Source organism: Crocodylus siamensis, chromosome 2 (genome assembly GCF_052110815.1).
Source record: "Crocodylus siamensis isolate JL-2025a chromosome 2, ASM5211081v1, whole genome shotgun sequence".
NCBI lineage: Eukaryota > Metazoa > Chordata > Crocodylia > Crocodylidae > Crocodylus > Crocodylus siamensis.
In genome coordinates this window covers 19,708,832-19,732,418 of record NC_143396.1, presented here as the reverse complement: position 1 = coordinate 19,732,418, position 23,587 = coordinate 19,708,832, and the positions used below count along the sequence as shown (strand labels likewise).

The window sequence follows — 23,587 nt, the reverse complement described above, 5'->3', positions numbered from 1 at the left end:
TTTTTGATAGGACTTGAGGCCTGGTTCCTAAAAAGACAACTGGGTTAATATACTATGCCTGCATTTCTCCAGAGCACAACTTACTACTACATGAAATATACCGATGAACTAGGAGATATCTAACAAGGATTTTATTGATCCAACAATATTTAATATATTGATCAATGATCAAACAGTGGTATAAAATATTTGCAGAAGGCACAAAGATTGATGGGATAGTAAATAACAAGGAGGATCAGCTACTGTTAAGAGATGAGAGTTGCCTGGTTAAACAGTCAATCTCACAAAATGCACTTTAACACAGGCAAATGAAAAGTAATATTTGGAAACAAGAGATAAAAGTTATACTGATGGTATAGGAGATCCTGTTTTGGAAAACAATAGCTCAAAACAGGAGTTGGGGGTCAAATAAATCTGCCTAAAAAAGAACTGTAAGTGCAGTGTCATGGCAAGAGGGGTTAACCAATCACTGGACATGTAAAAAGGGACAGTGTATCAAGTAGAAGACCAGAAACTGTCTTGTCTTAGTACACAGCCAGGCCACAAAAATGAGCCAGGGTCTGAAAAAAAGTCTTACAATTGTGAGGCTTTGGAGCAAAACCTACTCTTATCAAACAGAGAAGGGTTAGGGATTAATCCTTAGGATAGAACTTGTTAGACAAATGAAAATGCAATTATCTAGCAGGAAGGCCAGTATAGTATAAGAATAGTTTACTGAGGAAGGCTATGCGCTCACTGTTGCTTACAGGCTTTAAAATGCAGTTAGATAATCTTTCCAAAAAAACAAAACAAAACAAACAAAACAAAAAAACCCCCACAACAGCCAACCAAAAAAAACACGCTTTAATCCAGTTTCCAGGAGAAATTCTACCACCTGTCCATGCAGGGGTGAAGCTGAACAGCACCTGAGGTCCTTCCTAGACTTGAAATCTATAATATCCCTTTGTTCACACATTTATTTTTCATAGGCTCTAGAGAGAACAGGAAGATCTACCTTGCCCTCAACATGCTCGTTGCTTGTAGGGCTCTGCATCGAACCAACAGCTAATTACATTTCATGCTTCAGGGCTTCATTTGATTACCTGTAGGGATAAGAAAGGATTTTTCCCCCCTAATGCACAACTGGTGATTCTGTTTCCTCTCCTCCTACTGTTCCTCCTCTCCTCCAAATACTGAAGATTGCTTCCTCTGTAGCTGGAACCATCATACAGGTGGTACCAGTACTCCGAGGCAGTGTTTCTCAACCTGTGGGTTGTGACCCAAAAGTGAGTTGCAAGAGTATACAAAAGGTTGCAAACAAGCTTTAAAAACAGATCAAACTTTAAAAACATTCAAGTAGAAAAATGTAAAGAACTGTGGCTTTTCCCTGGAGATTTCTAGCCTGCAAGAGGCTGCTTGGGGGCCCCCATGCCCCACACACTGGAGGGCAGAGGGCAAGGGGCAGCAGGTTGGGAGTGAGGGGCACTAGGTTGGGACAGGCCACTGATGTTTACAAATGGTTCCTTATACAAAACCAGAGTTGAAAACCACTGCTCCAAGAAAGTATGGATAATCTGGCTGCAGGGCCTTGGTCAAATGCTCAGGCCCAAACTCTTACCAGATTTGGATTTCCCTCCCCACATTCCCCAGGCCACACTTACAGGGACCTTGGCTTGGGGTTTTCCTTTTTTTTTCTTCTTTGATAGCATGGGATTTGGATCTCTTGCAAGAGCCTTTTAAACATACACCTTGCATAAGTAAATCCTAAACAGTGGCTCAGGGATTGGTGACAGCTAGTGAACAGCTTGTCCTCTTGTTCACTGCTTTTCAATGCACAGTAATTTAGCCTCCTGATGACCAAAATGCTTTAGCTTGCTCAAAGTCATCTAAGAGAGAAGCATATGGTGAATGTTAAATGGCCTATGATATACACAGGAGATCAGACCAGATACAACAGTCCTTCCAGCCTTAAACTTAATGAAAAGTAGGATTTATTTTCGGTAAACCCTCTGAAGAGTTGACCAGAAGATTGGCACCTTACTTACTGCTGTGCTAAACTCTCCTAGTATCACTGAAGATAGCTCCATGCAGAGACACCCCAGTTAGTGCTGGATAAGCTAGGCTGAGTACTGAAAAGTCTCAAGCTGTGGTAGCACTCGTCTCCATTCACAAGAATTTCCCCTGTTTTTCAGCATAGGTAGCTCACTCATTGAGAACTACACTGAGTGCATGTCCAGCACAACAGTACACTGTGCAGATAAACACTGAGCTAGTTGTACCTCAACCCTGTACTTGGGAAAGTACACACTTGGCATAATCAAGGGCACAGTCTCCATTCAGTGGCATTTATAAAAAGTATGGCAAGTGGCCAGTTTTTACATTCAACCTCTATAGTGAATAAGGGGTAATATATTAATTATATTTGCTCTGCAATTTTTCTGTGCCTTTTTTAATACCTCAGAGAGACATATGAGCTAGAGAAACAAAAGATCTAATATTTTTCTGGGATCTCAATACTGGGATGGTGAACTACAATAAGGTTATTTTTTGCCATATGAACAGCTCCTTTAGGCTCAGGAGTCATAATCAGGGAACCTGGTTCTGTTTAAAAATTGCCAATTCTCCAATTTAAAAACAAAAAAACCAACCAACAGCCGAATGCTCCAATTAAAGACCCCAAATCTGCATTTTTCAGCAATTAAAATAAAGTGTCACTATATATAGGTGACTATACTATATACAGCTCCCTGACCTTGCCAGTGACCCCCCACACCCCCAATTCTGCTGGTGCCCTTCGCTTGCAACCTGCAGCCTCCTGCCTTCCCAGCCCTCCACATCACGGCCGGCCACTGCTGCTGGGCAACCAGGGGACACCTCACCATAGTAGAGCAGTTGACATGGGGCTCCCAGCAGTGGCACCAAGCCTGCCTATCCTACTCTGCTGTGGAGGCCCCAGGAGGAAGACTGAAGGGCAGGGAGCCCTTAGGCTGCAAGAGGCAGCCTTCCTCTGCCCACATCCCATGAACAAAATCTCAAGCATGCATCCTTCCATGCCTCCCTCCTTGGGAGTGCATACAGCAGGGAGCCAACCCTCCAGCCCCCACCCCCCTGCCTCCTGGACAAGCCACCCATGACTCGGTCCCAGCCAGGCCCTGCAGCTATGTACTCTGATCCTGGCCCCAGTGCCCACACACCACCACAGCTGGGCAGCACCCCCAGCCCCAGCCCTGCCCTACTCCATCCCTCACTGTGGGGGCCTCAATTTGCACCCCTCTCCCCCTGTAGACTTACCTACAGGGAGCTGCTCTCCATACTGCCTGGCTGACGTGCATGTGCACAGGTGCACAAGCACATGACACCCCATGCCTGATTGTCCTCATACTCCTCCTAGCACCAAGCAGCCCCTTGCAGGCTGGAACTCTACCAGCCTGCAAGGGGAAACCCATTGTTCCCTGCATTTTTCCTCCTTAAAGAAGGGGAAATCCTCATTTTTCCATGGCAAAACAGAAAATCCGGATCCCTAGTCATAACACCAATAAGGAGGTGCTCAGGTTTTTACTGAAATCGTTTTCATTTTTAGGCTCCTCTGAATCTACATGCCTTACCCATATCTTATACAGGTAAGCCAGTGATCTAGGGGTTTTGAGCACGGATCAGATCAGAGAAGCAGCTTTGTTATTAAGAGAAAAAGTTATTGATCCACTCTCACCAGAATTTAAATTAATTATTTTTAAATTTAAATTCAGATGACCTGAAATGGACTTGGAATCCCAGGAGGACCTTCCCAGGGGGGCTGATACAGACTGGTTAATATGGTGATACCTGAACCACCTCCACATGCAAACTGGAAGATCAAAAAACAAACATGATTAAGTGGGGCTACTCTAATGACACAAATACACAAGTGTGGTGAAGTGCAGACCATGGAGCACCTACTTGTCTGTTGCCCCCTTGGTGAGACCTGTATGGAGGAAGAACTCGCTGCAGCAATGGAAAGAGCAATCATTTGTGCATAATTCCAGAAAAAACTTGGTTAGTAGTACCCCCAACAGCACCTTCCTAGAAAGAAGTAGTATCTAATTTATACAGTAACAGCACTTACTGGAAGACATTTTAAAGTAGCAGCAACCTAAAAGAGACGGTAGAAGTAGAAGTAGGGAGGAAGGACCACTTACATACTTTTCAAAGGCTGATACATGCACAAATGTAGCTGGGATAACCATGAAGGAGTACTATTAAACTAACTTGCTCCAAAGCAGACTGGGCCACAAAATGAAAAAAAATGCCTGAAGTGAACTGGGTTGTCCCCACTAGGTAGTTTGCCTGCATAATTTTTTTTTCCAGCACCATTGTTTCCTATCTTTTCAAAAAAAAAAGTTATGTCTATAGGTCACTGCAAATATGTCCCTCTCTCATTCCTGGGATATATGCCAGTGATTCTCAACGAGGGTACCATCACATGCTGGGGTGTCATGAGATGCTTTTAAGGGTGCTACCATGTGATATGCAATATTGGCACTGTCCAGTATGCACCTACATGTGGTTTACAAGATAACTCAGAGACATCAAACAGGAATCTGTAAGTGTCAAAACCATTCTGACTTCTTGTGGTCTTTCCAAATGAAGAACTGCTCTTTTTCCATATTCAAAAATAAGTGAGAGCTAAGGACTGGCTTTTTTTGAGTGGAGCTTTGAGTCTAAAAAGGTTAGGAACCACTGACAAGAAAGAATATAAAGATGGGAGAGGGAGACAGACAAACCATCTACAATAAAAAGAAATTAATACTTTTCTTCACATGTCACCATGTGTTTAAAAAAGTAGTTCTTTCAAATATCCTAAGTTAGAAATCCTGTATATTGTGGGAACTTGCATCACTGTCAAACACAGCCAAGGCCTACACTTCCTAACAGCCCAGCCAACGAAGGACCCATGAACATTACAGAATCTCTGCTTAAAACAGAATGCACATACTTCACTCGCAACTAAAACATAAGCTATTTGAATAGGCATAAATATTAGCGCCTATAGCAGGTGTGTCAACCATGTGGCCTGCTGAGCCTCACTATCCAGCCCCCAGGGCTGCCTGTCAGTCTGATGCACAGAGGTCATGGCCACATGTCTGTGGCACAGGGCCAGTCCACATCCCATCCATGCACACCAGTCTCCCTCTGCCTGTCACACCATGCAATGTACCAGATGGGCTGCAGTAGGCCTAAGTGCTACATGCATCACAGGTCTCAGACTGGCTAGAGTAGATGCCACACATGGGATAGTCTGGCTCAGAGCTGCCACTGTGTGCAGCATGGCTGCAGCTCTGACCAGACTACACTGCACAGGACACCTGCTCCAGCCACTCTGGGATCTGTGCTACATGCAGTGTGGGTCCCAGACTGGCTGGCGCGACTGCTGGATCAAGTATGCTGGGGAGGAGGGAACAGTAGGTCCATGGACCCTCTCAGGTCCACACACCTGATCCATGGGGCCAAATGAGTTTGAGACCCCTGGCATTAGTGTATGGAAGTTTAAAGGGACTGCCTACAATGGACAGGGCACAGGGAGGAGCCCAAAAAACAGGTTATTAAACACCTCTCCATTATTTTTCAGGATCGATTGTCTCATTGTAATTAGAAGCATCAGTAGCGGTTCTACTGGCACAGCTCCCTTGGCTATACAGCTGAGCCACCAGAACTTCGTACAGAACTTCCTGTACGTGGCCTAAGGAAAGGTGCTTCATTACTTGACATGTCAGTTTTCTACCTATAAAATAAGTACCAGACCTGGGCCTTTAAAACACACTGGTGTTTAGGACTTTCCTCTATGTGTCCAAAGTGTCCCACTCAGGCCAGGACTGAAGGCTACCAGTGAAAGCACACTCTTGTTGCTTGAGAGAGAGAGATTCTATGAACAAAGGTTTTCAATTTGGTACTTGTCTCAAACACTTTTCTCTACTACATGACAAAAAAGCAGTTATAAATTAAAAAAGGCCACAAATGTTCCAATTCTACAGCAAACCATAAAACCAGCATCAAATAATATACTGAATAACTCCATAAATAGAAGTTCATTTTTAAAGCGTGCTGGGCACAAACTTGGGTTTACTTTTTTAAAAATAAGCAGATTTTTAGAAATAAAAAATGAGACATTTTAACAGGTTTGGCTATCCACCTGTTGTTGCTAAATATAACCAATTATCTCACTGCATATACATTCAGCTTTAGATCAGCACTTCTGAACTTGATAATTAAACAAACTCTCAGTCTCCAATCTAGGTAATTTCTACATCCAAAATTGATTAGAAAAGAACTCCAATGTTTATGAATGTTTAAAGAACAGTCCAGTAGCTTATACCATATATATCATGTCTTGAAAGCAATACCAAGATTTTTCTTAGAAGTATAACACAAACACTGAGGTAATTTTATCTACTTAGCCTATTAAAAAAAATGGTGTATGTGTAATTACTACCACTGTCAGTATAATCAAGACATTAAAAATAATTTAAGTAGATAGGGCTGAAACAACAGGCGATTGCTGCTGAACTTTTAAGGCGCTCCTTTAGCTGAAATGTTTTAGCAACAGCCAGAAAATTTGATTTTCAGAATTTCTCTGCAAAAACTTAGGCAATGGATTCACAGAAGTTTAGGGCCGGAAGAGACCTCAAGAGATCAATGGGTCCACCCCAGAAACTGAAACAAACAAACAGTTCTCATCAAAATCCTAGGAGAGCTAACAGGAGATAAAGACACAATTATTTAAATAATGATTCTTCTCATATTTCGATTTTCACAGAACACTCCTTAAGTATGAGGGTCAAAATATTACCTTATGGAGCAAGGAAAGCTATTCTATGCCTTCGAAGTTAATCCAGTTTTGACTCTGATTAGCAGGTTTCTTTGGTGGACGTGAAAGATAGATAGCCATTATGACAATCTTCATTTTGGATTACTGCTTTCAGAACGTGACCTCTTGGGATACATTCCTAAGCAGAACACACACACAACAAAGCTCAGCCTTTTTAAAGGCTATTTCAGCTTTTAAATACACTTTGGGCTATCGGATCAAATTTGAACGTGTATGTTGTTGCCAGAACTGAATCCATTCAGAGTGGTCAGGACAAAACACATGACTGTTACAGAAGGCAATCTATCATATATAAACCATGCCACTGATCACCTCCACAGCTGCTTCCTGCTGCTCACGTACCAGAGGGGGCCGCTTACCATCACCAAATTTTCCCCTCCCATCTACAGTTGGGGTAGCTATCATCAGTGGCATGTAGCAGAAGTGGCAGCAGGCAGCTTGGGCACTGTGGAGGTGTAGCAGGGACCCCTAACCCCTGCTAAGAGAATAAGAGGGCCACATTAAAAAGCTGCAATGTGGTGTAGGCAGCTGAGCAAGGGGCAGCTACAGAAAAGCAAGCAGCACCAGGGAAGATATAGAGCACTAAGAGAAGATATAGAGCTATAAATAGCTGAGACAAGATGCCCTGCAATAAGCTACAGGGGCAGTCCTCCAAGCAGGCAGGTAGGTAAGAAGCAAATGAAGGATAACTGAGCAGACTGCTGTGGAACAGGATAAATGAAGTAATGAACTAAACAGAAATAATGCAGTCAGAGGTCAGGTGATCAGAAAGGGACAGACCCCCACTATGCTTAAAGCTAGAGGTGCACTGAAATGCATGTCTGTATCGGACTGGCACTGATAGGAGGGAAATCGTCATTCTCGGCAATCAGCTTTTTTGACTGATATGGCCGATCAAGTTGCTGATAAAGGCCACGTGCATGGGCACAGCCACAGCTTGGAGAGGAGTATCTGGCCAGTAAGTCTGTAGTCCTCCCTTCCGGTGCCATCCACAGCTCCAGCCCAGCCCCCACCAGGAAAAGGCCATCACAGGCCCAGGCCCCATCCTGCAGTGAGCAGCCTGCCCTCACCCTATGCACAGATCCAGGAGGCACATGCCCCCCAACCTCCCCCCAGGGGTGCACACATCTGGGTAGTGTCTACCCCTGCCCCACTTTCTCCCTCATCATGAGGGTCTCAATCTGCACCCCCCCACACACCCCTTCCCTCCCCCATGTCCCTTCCCCACTACAGACTTACCAGCCAGATAAACTCTCCAAGCTGCTGGACTGCATATCAGCAATTGGGCTGGTATCAGCCAATGTGGTTGATTAATAATCGGACATCAGTACTGGCCAAAAAAATCTTTATCAGTACTTAAAGCCTAACTCCAGATCTGAAGGGGCAGTCTGGCCCTGAGTTGCAGAGAAAGAACTCCTGAGAGTCCAAGCTACTAAGGCAGGGGACCCGGCAGCCCAGGTATTCAGGGAAGCTGAAAAGAACCAGCTGGCACAAGATTGGAGTTTCTGGGGACCTGGAGACTCAGAAGATGGGAAGTTTGGATGTGGTCAGCAGGTGGTTTTGGAGGCCATAGGGATGCCTGGCTGGGCACTTTGTCATAAGGGGCTGAAGCCCAGGTAGAGCCCTGCAAGTGTCCAGGATCAAGTGGGTTGCATGGGCTAAAGCTGAGGCAGGGCCAGGGGCCCAGTGTATGGAGAGAGAAGGGACTGAGGCCAAGACAGACTCCTGCAAAGGTCCAGTACCCAGTGGGGGCCAAAGCCAAAATGTTCATAGCCTGAAGGTAGCAGCCTAGAAAAAGCCAGATACACAGAGGGCTGAGACCTGTATGAGGCCACAGGACTCAGTGGAGGGAATAAAGTATTAGGGCCTGCAGGGAAACAACTACAGTCAGTAGGACCCAGCGCTATACAGACAGACAGGGCCAGCAGCCCCATACAGTGCTGAAAAAAGCGTGGGAGTCCGAGTTGAGACTGTCCAAATTCCCGAATGCTCACACTGGCCTCTAAGGGCAGTCTCCCCAATTTCACCATGGCAGACAAAACAGCAGGGTGACTGATACTCTGAGGCCAGAGGAAGCACGCAGGGCAACTGGGGCTAATAGGAAGCGCTATGGCCAGCCATGGAGGTCAGATCCTGCTGCAGGACCATAGTTGTGTCTTGGGCATCAGGGAAAACAAGAAAGGAACCCCTCTGACCTAAAAGGTTGCCAATCCTGTGGCAGGGTACACCAAAGGATGATGGGCTTACCATGTACATTTACTTTGTTTCAAACTCTACCAAAGGATCTACCCACAAAAGTGGAACACTTTATTCACTAACTCATCAACTCTGTCAATCAGGGACCTGAAGCCTACAACTTCTTGAAGAAAGTTTTTGACCCTCAATTTTATGAGGTTTCTAATCCAGATATAAAACGGAAAGCAAAGAGATGCCCCATCTTTCTGCATATAGTTCCAATGCCTTGATTGCTGGTTGTGAATTTACCAAGCAATGGCACTGTGCAACCAGAAACACTCTGGTTGCAGTTGCTATGTTCCAAAACACTGTAGGCAGGACTGGCCTTAAGGAAAATGGTGCAAACTTCTATTTTGCCTCCCCCCATTCCTGGGTAGCAGCACTGTTGCACGCAAATGGGCAGGGGCGCAGGGAAGAGCAGCATGGTATGCCTGGCAGGGGGGGCAAGAATACACCACTGTTGCTGTGTAGGAGAAAGACAGGCAGACCGGAGCAGGTGCCACCCAGACCGCATGTGCTCAGCCCACCCCAGCTCCTCCTGAGCAGCAGGAAGAAGTGGGGGGGGGGGGGGGCTGGGCACTGCTCCTCCTATCTGGGGTGTGGTGGGAGTACTGCTGGGAGGAGCATGAGGGATGGGGTGGTGCCCCCCAGCCACGGTGCCCTGGGCAGTCACCCACGTCATCAACCCATAAGGCTGGCTCTGACTACAAGCAGCAGTAAAAACTCAAGAATCAGGGCAACATCATGATTTTTCTTCTTTTGAAGGAAATAAGAACAGAAAAGGAAGCTGTGGAGAAACAAAACCACAAGAGAAAGGAAGGAAGGGTAAAGCAACTAATATCTTCACCCACCTTGTAGCAACCACAAGGCTCTGTGAAGGGCAGAAGAGTTAAATTCTTTCAAGGGCAGAAGTGTTAAAACTAAAAAGTCAAGAAGAAGAGGATAAATTTTAGTGTTACAAATACCTAACAAGCTACAGGTTAATATGATGACCTCAGGCAGGAAATAAAAGGTAACACCCTGACAGAAAGCAACTGGGTAAGTTACAGGGGCTGGATTTCTCACCATGACATTATACTTCAGGACTTCTGTAGTTAGAGTTCCCACACATTTACCTACCTTACCTAGTAGGGTTCTGGTTAATTCTGAGGTTTGATCTAGCCTCTTCACTCAAGTAACACTGAATCTATAAGGAGCAAAAACTACTAAACACCAACCCATCCAAAATTAAGTCATCTCAAATGTTCAGCATCATCTTGCTCTGATACAACCACTTCAGTGTACTTACCTGTTGTCCTGAGATATGCAAGCTTTGCAGAATATAAGCTTTGAGAAAAAGGAGCTATAAAAACGGTCCAGGGAAGAATCGATATGGAGTTGTTAGAGTCCCAATGACCTATTCATTCTGAAATCTAATACCAATGGACAGAATAATAAAAAAAATTCCTTTACAGTTGAGTGATTAAATTTGCATGCAGTTATTATTGCAAATAAGAAAACACTCCAAGGTCACAGTCTTCATAGTGACCTATCCCATCTTCCACTTGCCCTCCCCCTCAGTGTTGTGGAATACTATCAAAATGCAGTCCCATGAAAAGGGATTTACTCTTATCTATCTTCATGGAAGTCTCCCAAATGACTAAAAAAAAACATTATGGAAAATACTCATAGCTTTAGCTCCAAACCTGTTCTTCAATCCAAAAATGTAACACTAATGTTCTCCACAAAATGTGTTTAACATCTGTAGCTTAAAAGGATCACTTTACAGATGTGAAAAAAAACCCCAACAACATAAGGAATTTAATAAGCATTCCATTCAAAATAGTTAACTTGCAGTGAAGAAAGTATTAACCAATCACTAGCTTTACATCAGTAAAATGTTAATGGCTGTAACCTATAAAAGGAAATTGTAAATGATAACTCCAAAACTCTTATACTAGATAACATTCTTATTATTTTTCTCACTTTGTGGAAGTGTGTCAAAGCCTGGAGGATCTCTTCCCTGTGAACTAACAGAGTACTCTTAAAATAGTTTCCTAGCTCCCACACTTGAAGGGTTATTATGAATAGGACCTGGGTACAAGGTGGCATAGGAGCTCACATTCACTAAACCAGATTTAAGGTGAAAGCAGAATTAGAGGGGGGGGGGAGGGAAAAAACACCCAAAAAATCAAAAAACTGTCCTCTTCACAGTTCTTAACCCTAAAGTCTCACAGAACTACTGAACCAACATACATACTCTCGGTTCCCACATATAACAGAGCCTCTCTCCAAAACAGCAACATGGATAGGACCAATTTGCATACTGATACTGTTTTTTCACCATCAGGATCATGTCCCTCTATGGAAGCCAAAACACCAAGATTTTAAAAAAGAGCAGCTATACCAGTTTCTAATGCTTCTATTTCTAACTGCAGCTTTCCAATTTATGTCTACTTGGCAGCTGGTATCTTGAATGGTTGGTCGTGGGGCTGGTTTTGCTCAATATCTTCATCAGTGACCTGAAAGATGGCATAGAGTACACACTCTATGATATGCTGAAGGGTAAGGCTAGGATTCAGAGTGACCTAGACAGACTGAAGGACTGGGCCAAAAGAAATCTCATAGGGTTCAATAAGGAGAAGTGCAAAGTGTCTATACTTAGGACAGAACAGTCCCATGCACCGGTACAAGCTGGGAGATGTTGGCTAATCAACAGCTCTGCAGAAAAGGATTTGGGGGTTACAGTGGACAGTAAACTGTACATAAGCCAACGGTGTGCTCTTGTTGCAAAGAAGGTTAACAGCATACTGGGCTGCATTAGTAGGAGCATTCCCAGGAGATCAAGGAAGCCATTCTTCCCCTCTATTCAGCACCGGTGAGGCCACATCTGAAGTACCGTGTTCAGTTTTGGACTCCCCACTACAGAAAGGATGTAGACAAATTAGAGACAATCCAAATTAGAGGGCAAAAAATGGTTAGGGGGCTGGGACACACTTCTGAGGAAAGGCTGAAGGAACTGAGCTTGTTTAGTCTGGAGAAGAGGAGACTGAGGAGGGATTTAATAGCAGCCTTCAACTCCCTGAAGGGGGGTTCAGAAGAGGATGGAGGTAGACTGTTCTCACTGGAGGCAGATGACAGTACAAGGAGCAATGGTTTCAAAGTTGCAGCAAGGGAAGTTTAAGTTTTTCCTAATATATAACCTTCTCTTGAGGAGAAAGTAAAGCACTGGACTAGGTTACCCAGAGAGGTTGTGGAGTCTCCATCCTTAGAGGTTTTTAAGAGCCAGGTACGCAAAGCCTTGGCTAGGATCATCTAGTTGGGGCTGGTCCTGCTTTGAGCAGGGTGTTGGACTAGATGGCCTCCAGAGGTCCCTTCCAACCCTTGTTTTCAATGACTAACTAAGCTCCCTTGCTGTACCATGCCATGGTGTGATGTCCCTCAGTGCTGTCGGCTGTGCCAGGTCTCCCTGGAGTAGGAGCAGGAAGCAAAAGATAAGGGAGGGAGGGGCAGCCTAAACATCCCTATAGCTAGAGTGATGGGGGGGAGGCAGGGATTATGTGTTAACCCTTCACAGGCTGTCAGTTGGACAGCTCTCCACTAAATGAAAGACTACAGCCCCACATAACAGCATTCTGCCAAGGACTCAGACAGGATGGGAGGAAAAAAAAAAAAAAAAAAGATACAAAAAACCAAAAGGGTTAAAAAAAAAGAAGAAAAAGAAAAAAAGAAATTCAAGGCTAGAGTTGCAGGATCACCTGAACACAGAGCCGCAAAGCAGAGGTAGAGGTATTCTTGTCAAATGGACCAGTGCCTCCGCAAATTCAAGTCACTACAATAAGGGCTCTACAAGGGTCACTACAATTCACTCTTGCTTGAAATAAAGTACAGATAATCTTTCCAGCACAAAAAACCCTCAAGACAAATTACATCTGATAACATGTCACCTCTTATGCAATTACAATATGAAGTAATGCAACAAGCCTCTGTTTACAAATCAGAGCCACTGACATTTAACAACTAAAACAAACAGCAGCGGTCAGGTAGACATGAGTTACAAAGCACTTATGGATGCAGAAACTGCTGGGGATTACTCTTTCACTAGGGGGGTTTAAAAAATTACTACAAGTATAACATTCTTTACCAACTACCTGTTTACATTTCTAGTGCCTTATGTACATGAATCTAAGGGTAGGCGATGGTCATGATTGATTCTGCTCTAGCTTACAAGTAGATGATTTTGTAAAGCCTGCTTACTAGAAAGGTCTAACCAAACAGAATTAAATGCATCTGGAGGTTCTCATGGTCTTCCAAATGAACATTTAAAACAGACGAATTAGAACTGCAAGCATTGTTATGGAAAACAACAAGGATGCTTCCCAACATCCCTCCAGTGGTTGAGTTCTAGGGTTGCTATAATGATTTAAGTCAGTTCTCTTTTACCAATTTATGACAGTAGTATCTATAATGCATTAGGCACTGTGCATAGACAGAGGCCAAAATCACTGAGGGAGGGATAATTTAAAATGAAAATAAAAAATCTGAAGGGTTGGGGGAAAGCTAATCAAATTAAGTACAGTATTGCTACATTAGGTCCATTTTAAAGCATACACAATGTAGAAGACACTTGCACTTTGTCCATATTTTGTGTACTAATGAATTTTGCCAATTTCTTCTTGCAGGCTTTATGGGGCTTGAAGGAAAATCAGTTCAGAGAAGGCCTTTTACCCATAAAGACCATATAAAAGCTATGCATTCAGCCTGTGGAAGAAGGTAACAGGGAAACTAAAGCAATGTCAACCAGGTTTGCAGTAGATCAGTCTCCCCTTTGTACTAGCATTCTTTATTCAGTCCTTTTTTATTATTCAACAATATACTGTAAGCCATCCTCCCCAGAACTAACTATTCCATTAAACTAGGCTAGACTGTAAAGGGTGTTACAGAAACTGCCACGCTATTCCTTAAACACAGCATTTTTATACAGGTTTACATTACAGACTACTGAAATTTCTCCAGCAGTTGTCTGACAGTACTAGATTAAAAAGTCAAAACAGACATGGCAATTCTTGCAATTAAAAATTTCAATTCTTATTGAAAGAAATCTATGCAGACCAAAATACCTGTTAAAAATATCAATCACTCATTTCCAAAATAGCTTCTGTGGACACAGCACAATGACAAGAAGTTAATTCCATTCCACATTCCTGATGAGACCCTGAGAATGAATGTCCATCTCCAGTCATCAGTCCTTCTCTTTCTTTCTTATTGCCAAGGACCGGATGTCCTTTGCAATCTGTTAACACTGCTCCTTATCCAAGCAGATTGCTTACTGGTGAATGATACAAGACCTTTCCCCAACCATTTGGCCTCTGAAAGAGGTAGAAACAGACTTGGAGGCAAGCCTACTGTAAGGTGTATAACTATTCCAACCTCAAACGTTAAGCAGATCTGCACCATAAAACTACCTATGGGTAGAGAGATAATTAACCATGTTAGTTTGACATCAGGCAGAAGGCACAGCAGGGCAGAGCAGCACCTACCTTACAGAGTAACTTGTTCAGAAAGGTATGAGCTTTCACAGGGGGTCAGGCCACCGCCCTCTCTCCTGGAAGGGTTGGGTCATGCTCCCTTCCTTCCTGCCCAGCCAGGTTGGGGCCAAGAGAAAGGGCGATAGTGAACAAAACTAAGTCTCTTGTTAATTTCTCCTAGGGTATTCGTTTCTCTTTGCATGCACATAAGCTCAGTACTCTGCTGCAACAAACTATTTTCAGAGAGCCCAACTGCATGCCTCACGACATGTGAAGTTAAATACCGTTTTTTCTCCTCATACAGATCCTGACCTTAGTATAGAAACTCCTGGAAAAATAAATAAATAGCCATTTTCAAGACAAACCTTTAGTAAAAGGGTAAAACAGAAGTTCATTTATGTTTTCTAAAGCAACTTCTCAGATCACAAGAAGTATGAGTACATTCAATAAGTCTCTCTCCCTACCTTTGTTTAGGCTCTGTGTGCTGCTAAACAAGGCCTTCTCCCTACTAAATTTACATATCATGCCCAACCCCAATTACAACTCAACCAACAGACACGGTTCCAAGCTTAATTTACCCAATACATGTATGAGGTAGAACTGCATCACAGTAGCCAGAGGCTACAGCTTCTCAGGGGTACGCAATTTTTTTGGCCAAAGCGCCAAAACAAAAAGCAATGTCTACCTTGCAAGGTGCTGGCATGCCAGAAAATCAAAGCGGGTGGGGAGGGAGACACAGGGCAGGACCTACATGGTAGGATGCACTGCATATTAATATAGTAAATAATCATAAATGCTTTCTTTTTCCTTCCAGAAATACCAGGTTTTCTACAAATTCTAAGCCTGGCAACATACACATACAGAACATACACATGCACATACAGAACCAGACACACATACACACAAATGCACAGAACCAGATGCACATACACACACCCAGGCTCCTGGGCCACAGGACAAAGTCCAACTGACAATGCCCCAGACCCACCGCAGCCCATGCTTCCTGGGGGAGCCAGAGCCCAGGCCGCAACAAGGCCCGGGCCCGCAGCCTGCCCATTAGTCAGCTAGAGGCAGCACTACAAAGGACTTGGGGGGCAGGGGGGCTATGGCCACCCCAAAATTCATCTTAGTCGGCCCCCATAGTCACCACTACTAGTAAGGTTGCTGCTGCCCACCCCGTACAGCTGAGTCTACAAAGGTGCAGTGCTCCTGAGTGGGGAGGGCTGAGCTCAGAGCAGGGTAGGCAGCAGCAGCCCAGGAGGCACTGCAGGGTTGGCTATGAAGCGGGCCAAGGCAAACTTTGGGGTGGCCATAGCTGCCCCCCATGGGCTCCAGACCCAAGCCAGGCTTTGTACCAGTGGCTGCTGCACACACCCTTCTGGGCAGACAGTGGTGGAGGGGCCTAAGGCAGTGGAACCCCAGGCCCCTCCCCCACCACCTGGCCTGAGTTGCATGTTGCAGTCGTCGTCAGCAAGGAGCTAGTGCTCCAGACCCTGGGATCAGCTCCGCACTGGAGGCAACTGCAACATTTGCTTCAGGGCACAGGGCGAGGGCAGTGCAACCCTGGTCCCTCCACCGCCACCTACCTAGAGGCATGCATGCACTGCCCCAGCTGCTCAAGGCCAGCCAGCTAGAAGCAGCCCTGTGTATCATCTGCCCAGGCCCGGGTCCCGGCCCCTAGAGGGGAGCTGAAGGTGGGCAAAGCCAGGGCCAGGGCAGCCGCAGCAGCTGTTCCCAGGGCTCCAGAGGTTTTCTGAGGCCGTGCCCTTGCACAGGGGATGGCGCCGCACTGCTCATGTCATGCCCAGCATGCAGACAGGCTAAGCCCCCAAGACCAGCATGACACAGGAATCCTGTCCTTCAGAGAGCCTGGAGTAGCAACTTAACAAAACTTTTAAAAACAATTTTCTCACACACAGCATTCCCTCTAAGTTGTATGGCATGCGCATTCACACAGGTGCACTCATGCCACACTGCCAGGTACGTCTGCACGGCCACACACACACCACACAGCTTAGAGGGAACACTGCTCACACACCTCCTGACATGCTGGAGAAAATGTTACAGCATGCCTCTATTTGGCAAATGTGCCAGGGTTTGCCGATCCCTGGCACAGCTGTTAAAATATTCTGAACACTGCTGTAGTTGCTAGATAATCCTTGATAGAACCCCGTTTCCTGCTACATTAATGGCTGGAATTATATATAAGGCCAGTTTTTAAAAACAGTTGTTTAGAGTCAGAGCCAGAGGCAGCAAAGTCTAGCGGGGACTAGCATGAGGCTTCAAAACCCAGCTTTTATAGTTGTTTCCTGAATAGCTGATAAGTCATAACCTGAACCATATCTGACATGGTGATATATTACAGGTGCATTGGGAGGATTTATGTTTGCAAGCATTACTTTATGTATTGGGATGTCACAGCTAGGCTTCAACATTGAGAGGCAATTGTGTGTGTAGTTTTTCCACATTCACGCACATCTCCCAAAGCCATTTGCAGTGTTCAGACTAAACATATGGGTGTGGCTTCTGAAAAACAACAGGGTGAGGCAACTGAAAAACAAGTCAGCTAGTAAAACTGTGCTTCAATGTTATCCTGTTCCCAATTTAGAAAAAAATGTGAGTACTTTTGCAGTACAATCTAAACAGTTTTGAACTTTAAATCTGAAGGTTGTTATCCCAGAGGACAATGGGGGGGGGCAGAAGTCTGAAACAATTACTATTTATATTTCAAAAGTGCCAAGAGCTCCCCCCGCTTCCCTCTCCCCCAAGTCAAGATAATTGGATCTTTATGCTAAGTGCTGTAAAACACACATAGGATGCCTGGACTGTCATCAGGATCACACACGAGCCACAAAACCAAATTCCATTCTTAAAAGTCATTCTTCTTGGGGTAGGCTGCAAGTGTGAAGGAGAACTCAGTTTCACAACCACACTAACAGCCCTGTTTAGACACCCACATCAATCCATTCAGCCCATTACAGGAAGCCTCCCTAAAAAGAGGTGTTGCATACAGGTCAGGAAGTCAAGATTGTTGGAACCAGAGAGGATTGATTAGTTCCAGAATACAAATCACTTTCATTAAAAAAAATATGTACTACCATCCCAGTGCCTCTTTTTAGCACATGGCTATTAACTTGAGGGTACTGACAGACATGCAGCCCCCGCTGTAACTCATGGTGCTTCCCAGAAAGTGCAGTGGGTTACAATGACCCCCTCCCCACAACCCAAACAGCAGATGTTTACTGTTTGGGGAGGAAGATAATCAAGCTCTACTTTGGAGCTGATCCAGGAGAGAGAGGCTTAATGTCTGCAGCTTCTCCCCCTAGACCTGCTCCCGCTTGCAGCTCTAGCACTGTTTTCAGGATGGGATGAGGGAAGGGAGGTGAGGGTGCTTCATCTGGGGTCTGCCCAGCCTGCACTGGACAGTGGGACAAGTGGAATGGAGTCCATCACCCCTCCCTCCCCCGCAAGGCTCCAATTAACAAAAAGAAGTTAATGACAGTGCTCCAAGATGGAGCGCCTTCATCTGAACCCCCGTTAAATGAGGGTTAATTTGTCCAACAATCCGGCACTTTTAAAGTGCTCTGCAGCCATGCACTTCTGGTCAGGGCATGCCAGTAGAGTGCTTTCAAAGGGCCATTTGCAAGACAAACAATTTCTGTCTGTAGTTGCCCTAGTATCGCTAGCAAGGTGATACTTTCTCATTCAAACCCCATAGGGCTTTATAGATCATGACCCAAACCCTATACAGAATGCAGATATTGCCAGGCTAAACCAGACCAATGGTCCACATAATCCAAAATCCTATCTATTCCTGGCTCTAAGAAGAGACAGTAGGGCTGTGCGAAATTTCATCTGCAGTTTCATTTTGACTCGTTTCAAGGTCGAAACAGCAAAATCAAAATGAAAAACAGAGAGCTTCAAAAAAGCCTCAAAACAAAAAAAGGCAAGTCGAAACATTTCGAAATTTTTTAAACGTTTCGTGTTCCGAAGCTCAAGCAGGGCTTGCCTGCTGGGAAACAGGAACTAAAATAAGGAGAGGGAGGGGGAAGAAGTGCTCTCATTATTGACTGTGTAGCTGGCCAGTGAATGTCATCCTTTCCTGAGGTCTCTTCCAATCCCACTGCTGTAGCAGAAGGATGGAAAAACTGCCCAGCTTTCTGCCTTGGTGCCAGCTGAGTGAGGGCACACCTTAACACATACATACTGATAAGAACCTTGTATCACAACATTTTATTAAAAACACACCTACCACTTTACGCTTACAAAGCTTCATATATTGAGCATCCTTGTTTCACTAAGACTTCATATTGCAAAATTACATAACAAAACCATACAACTGCATATACTGAGCCCTTAAAACATACAACTTCCCACAAAAAACCCTTAGAGAACCCTATACAGAACCCCATGAATATCAATTAACCTCCCCCAGCTTTGTCCCTGGGGTAAGGGTGGGCTGCCGGCTGCAGGCTCAGGGGCTGTGCTGGCCTCTTCCTGGCAGGGGGATGGGGCTGGGCCAGGGCTACACTTAGGGTGGGCAGCAGTGGTGCTGAGAGGGAGGGGCTATGGGATGGCTATGGTGAATTTTGGGGTGGCTATAGCCCGCCCCATAGCCCCTCTCCCAGTGCCATTGCCACTGGCCCCGGCCTAGCCCCTCCACTGGGAAGAGGCCAGTGCAGTCCCTGGTCCTGAGCCCATAGCGGGCAGCCCACCCTCGTCCTATTTTTTTCTCTTCTCAAGGGGCAGTTACTACAACTGTAAGCAAGAATGTGACTTCACAGCATACAGCTATTCTACAGCAACTGTGTACACTCACACCCCACTTTCACTAAGGCAGGGTTTCTAAACCGGTGGGATGCATCCCACTGGTAGGATGCGAGGGTCCTCCAGGTGGGACTCAGGTGGTGGCAGCAAAACCAGAAGTGCCACAGCAGGACTTCTGGCTTTGCTTCTGCATGCTTCAATCGGCTGCTGGGGGAACCCCACCCCTGCTCTTCAACTGGCCTCTGGGGGACCCCCTTCCCCACTCATCGGCTAGTGGAACTAGGATTTTTTGACTTTACATAGGTGGGATGCAAGGTGCAGAAGGTTGAGAACTGCTGCACTAAGATACAACTTGCAGCGTAATTGACATGCATCAACTTACAACCAAGCTTATCTTGCAGTATCTAGTTTGCATATTCATACCTTCATATTCATATGAATTCATATTCATGTGGGTGCACTAGAAGGGTGCAATAGGCTACAAGCTGACCTTGACAGGTTGCAACGGTGGGCGGATGAGAATAGGATGGGGTTTAACACTGATAAGTGCAAGGTGTTGCACATGGGGAGGAAGAACCGGCACCACACTTACAGGATGGGGAACTCCCCTCTTGCCAGCACGGAGACGGAAAAGGATCTTGGAGTCGTCATTGACTCCACGATGAACATGGGCCGGCAGTGTGGGGAGGCAGTCAAGAAGGCCAACCGTACCCTGTCATGCATCCACAGATGCATCTCGAGCAGGTCCAGGGAGGTGATCCTCCCCCTCTATGCGGCACTGGTCAGGCCGCAGCTGGAGTACTGCGTCCAGTTCTGGGCGCCACACTTCAAGAGGGACGTGGACGATATGGAAAGAGTTCAGAGGAGGGCCACTCGTATGATCAGGGGTCAGCAGGGCAGGCCTTATGAGGAGAGGCTACGGGACCTGAACCTGTTTAGCCTCCACAAGAGAAGGTTAAGGGGGGACCTTGTGACCTGCTACAAACTGGTCAGGGGGAATCAGCAGGTATTGGGGGAGTCCCTGTTCCCCCGTGCGCTGCCAGGAGTGACCAGGAATAACGGTCACAAGCTGGAGGAGGGTAAGTTTAGATTAGATATTAGGAGGCGCTACTTCACAGTCAGGGCGGCTAGGGCCTGGAACCAGCTTCCAGGGGAAGTGGTGCAGGCTCCTAGCCTGGGGATTTTTAAAAGGAAGTTAGATGAGCACCTTGCCGGGGTCATCTGACCCCGGTGCTCTTTCCTGCCAAGGCAGGGGGTCGGACTAGATGATCTACCTAGGTCCCTTCCGACTCTAGCTACTATGAAACTACCTCAGAAGTCCTAATCTCTCCTTTCCTCATGCTGGGCCTGAATGCATTTTTAAACTAGTATGTAGAATCTATTCATAATGACATTTAAAAACAAACAGACAAACAAACAAAACAAACAAACAAACAACTCTACTGTGAATACCACCCATTCTTTAAACATCTAACTTTACACATTTGTGAACAATGTTGAGAATTAAATGATTTCACTGAGCTGACCACAAGGGCACATAGATCTTTTCTGAGTAATTCAGAAAGTTTAGAACCAGCAATGTACGGGATTAATTAAAACTATACCTTTCACTGTGCATTTCCCCATATTTCTCACCACAATGTGCTAGATTCCATCCTGAGTCTGGTTAGGTCCTCTTCTCCCATTGCAACAGTAACCAAAAATTAACAATGCCATTTTCACACTTCACCTGCTCTTCACCCTCTATTATTTTCCAAATGATTGATAATCTATTACTGCTGCAAGAACCTTAGAGCTCTTACTGCTAATTTTTGATAGTTTCCTGCCCATAACCTACTGTCTCATCACATTTTCCTAAATAGCCTCTTGTAACTTGCTCAAAGCTTTTTTAAAGTACAAGCAAGCTATACTACATTACTCCTGACAATAGCAGTTAAACCGTATGGAACTCCAAGTGTGATCTTCCTCATGGATAACTGACTGTCACTCTTCTTTCTCACTTCCTCCCCTAAACAGTGGGAGGCTAGGATACAGAGCTACAAATAAACTTGTCAGCTGGGGGTACTGTGAGGATCCAGTGTGAATGTATATTGTCAGTGTTTGAAAGGTTCCCAGGTCCTCAAATAGTGTCTGGAATATTACCTACAGCTAATAGCTTTCAGAGGCAACAGCCTACTTTGTCAGATGCTAACAGCATCTGCATTTGCTAAACTAGTGGTTGCTAAAGACTAACTGGCTCAAAGACATTTAAGGCACTACCTTTTGCCTACAGCTAGTAAACAACATACACCCTTTTTATGCCCACCAATTGCCTCTGCTTGCTGCTGCTTCCTCCTCCAGACTGAGACTTCACTATGAGTCCAACGTGGAAAACAGCAGATGGAGAAGTAGAGAGGGGTTGTTTCTTTGTTTCTATGATGCAGGAGTTGCACCATAGCTATGCCAAGGTCTGCAAGACACATGCACAGGGTCACCCCATTGTGCAAGATCCAGCCAGACTGTAGACTGTATGAGATATCTGGCAATTCTAATTTTAGGAAAGACACATGACTGAAACAAAATACCTCGTTTAAGGTGTTCTCCCCCCCCGAAGAATCTAAGGACTTCAAAAATACTGTCTTCACAACACCCCTGAGATAAAATAAAGATGCTGTCATTGTTACAAATGGCGCACTGAGATGTAGGAGTGGGTAGGGTACTTGCATAAAATCACAGAAGTAAACAGCTCAGCAGTGAACCCATCAGGGTTTCTAATTCCTAAACTAGTGCCCAGCCACTAGACCATCCTTCTCCACCTTTAATGCGCCTTGCTCCAGTATTGAACACCTTGCAAAAATAATCGCTTATGTTTTCCCAATATTTTGTGACTCAATATTCATTAAAGTGCTTGGATTTCCTCTGCTTGAAATTGTTATGCAAATCATTGGCAATGTGTAAGGGGTGCATGTGGACCCCCCTGAGTTTGGCAATACATCCCCTGACAGAAGAACCACCAATACTGCTGGTGGTGCCTGCGGGTGGTCACTGCTCACCACCCCTCCCCCCACTCGCTGCCAACAGCAGCTGTGGGTAGTCACCAACCACCAGAGCACTTGCCACTCCCTTCCCCATCCCTCCCCCCAACACCACCACAGGCACCTGCAGGGGCTCCCTGCTCCCACACCCCTGCCTGTGGGCAGTCACCATGCCCCAGCAGCCTATGGGGGTGGGGGAGGGAATGCATCATTCATGATCCAAATGCCAGCTATCGTTAAGAGTCTGACTTAAGTATTTTATGAAACTACTACAATTGTTTCAGAGCAAAAACGTTGCTTTAATTTGCTCCTCTAGAATCCTTGGGGAAACAGTAATGCAGCACTTACAGAATCAGTATTAAAAAAAAAAAAAAACACAACTCGTTATCTGAAGTAAAAAGAAATCTGCTTCCTTTTGATGACTTATGTAAATATATCTTCCAGGACTACCAGGAAATTTTATATTCTTGTTTATTTCAAGTATAAGGCCTCTAGTCACATGAAAATGTTACACGCAAGTAAAATAAAATAAACACCAAAAAACCTCATCCATCTTCTTAATAAACTATCCTAAAAAATAGCAACTTACATACAACGTAAATTTTGATTATTTTTATAATCCAATTAAAAAAGCACAGAAGAGATCCACTAAATTAATCCTCTGCTGAAATGGACCCCACTGATTTGTAGGGATTATTCTCCTCTTTAATGCTTGAAGGCTGAGCATCCCCTTCAAAATTCCCTCAGCTTCACTGGAGAAAGACAGTACATTTAGTATCTTCTAGAGACACTCAGCATAATACAGGATGATATCCTAGCAGAAAGCAAACAGAAATTTTGCTAGAACCAATAGTAGAAGCAAAATTAAGCCATAAGCTTCCCATTAAAGAATATCTGAAACACGGAAGCAAGTTGGGTTTTTGTTGACATTGGATCCATATACTACAATTTGACTACATTACCCGTCTGCTCTGTGTTCTTGAGGGAACCCTGGCACCCAGATTGCTGAACTTACAAAGGACTTTTTCTCCCCCCTCCCAACCTAATCAGAACTAAGCAGAAGAAAAGTTTAATTGGCATGTTGGGCCATACATTCCTGGGTCCCAGTATGGGAGGCCTATTTAAACTTAATAAACTAAAACTCAGCTACCGGGTCAGAGAATACTGAGGAAAGAGACCAAAGTCAGAGGGGGTATGGATGACATCTGAACAATGGTTAAGGG

The 23,587-nt window shown here is 45.0% G+C and overlaps 1 protein-coding gene across 20 annotated transcripts in view; it reads right to left on the bottom strand.

Moving 5' to 3' along the window:
• ADD1 (adducin 1) overlaps nucleotides 1-23,587 on the bottom strand; it is a 117,673-nt gene that overhangs the window by 75,369 nt on the left and 18,717 nt on the right. Inside the window, exon 1 of one of the 20 annotated variants that reach the window (XM_090035450.1) lies at nucleotides 1,083-1,232. The exons of the other annotated variants lie outside the window; for them this stretch is intronic. The gene's annotated coding sequence lies outside the window, so the exon portion shown is untranslated. Of the gene's footprint in view, nucleotides 1-1,082; nucleotides 1,233-23,587 lie in introns of those variants that run through there. 20 annotated transcript variants of the gene reach the window in all.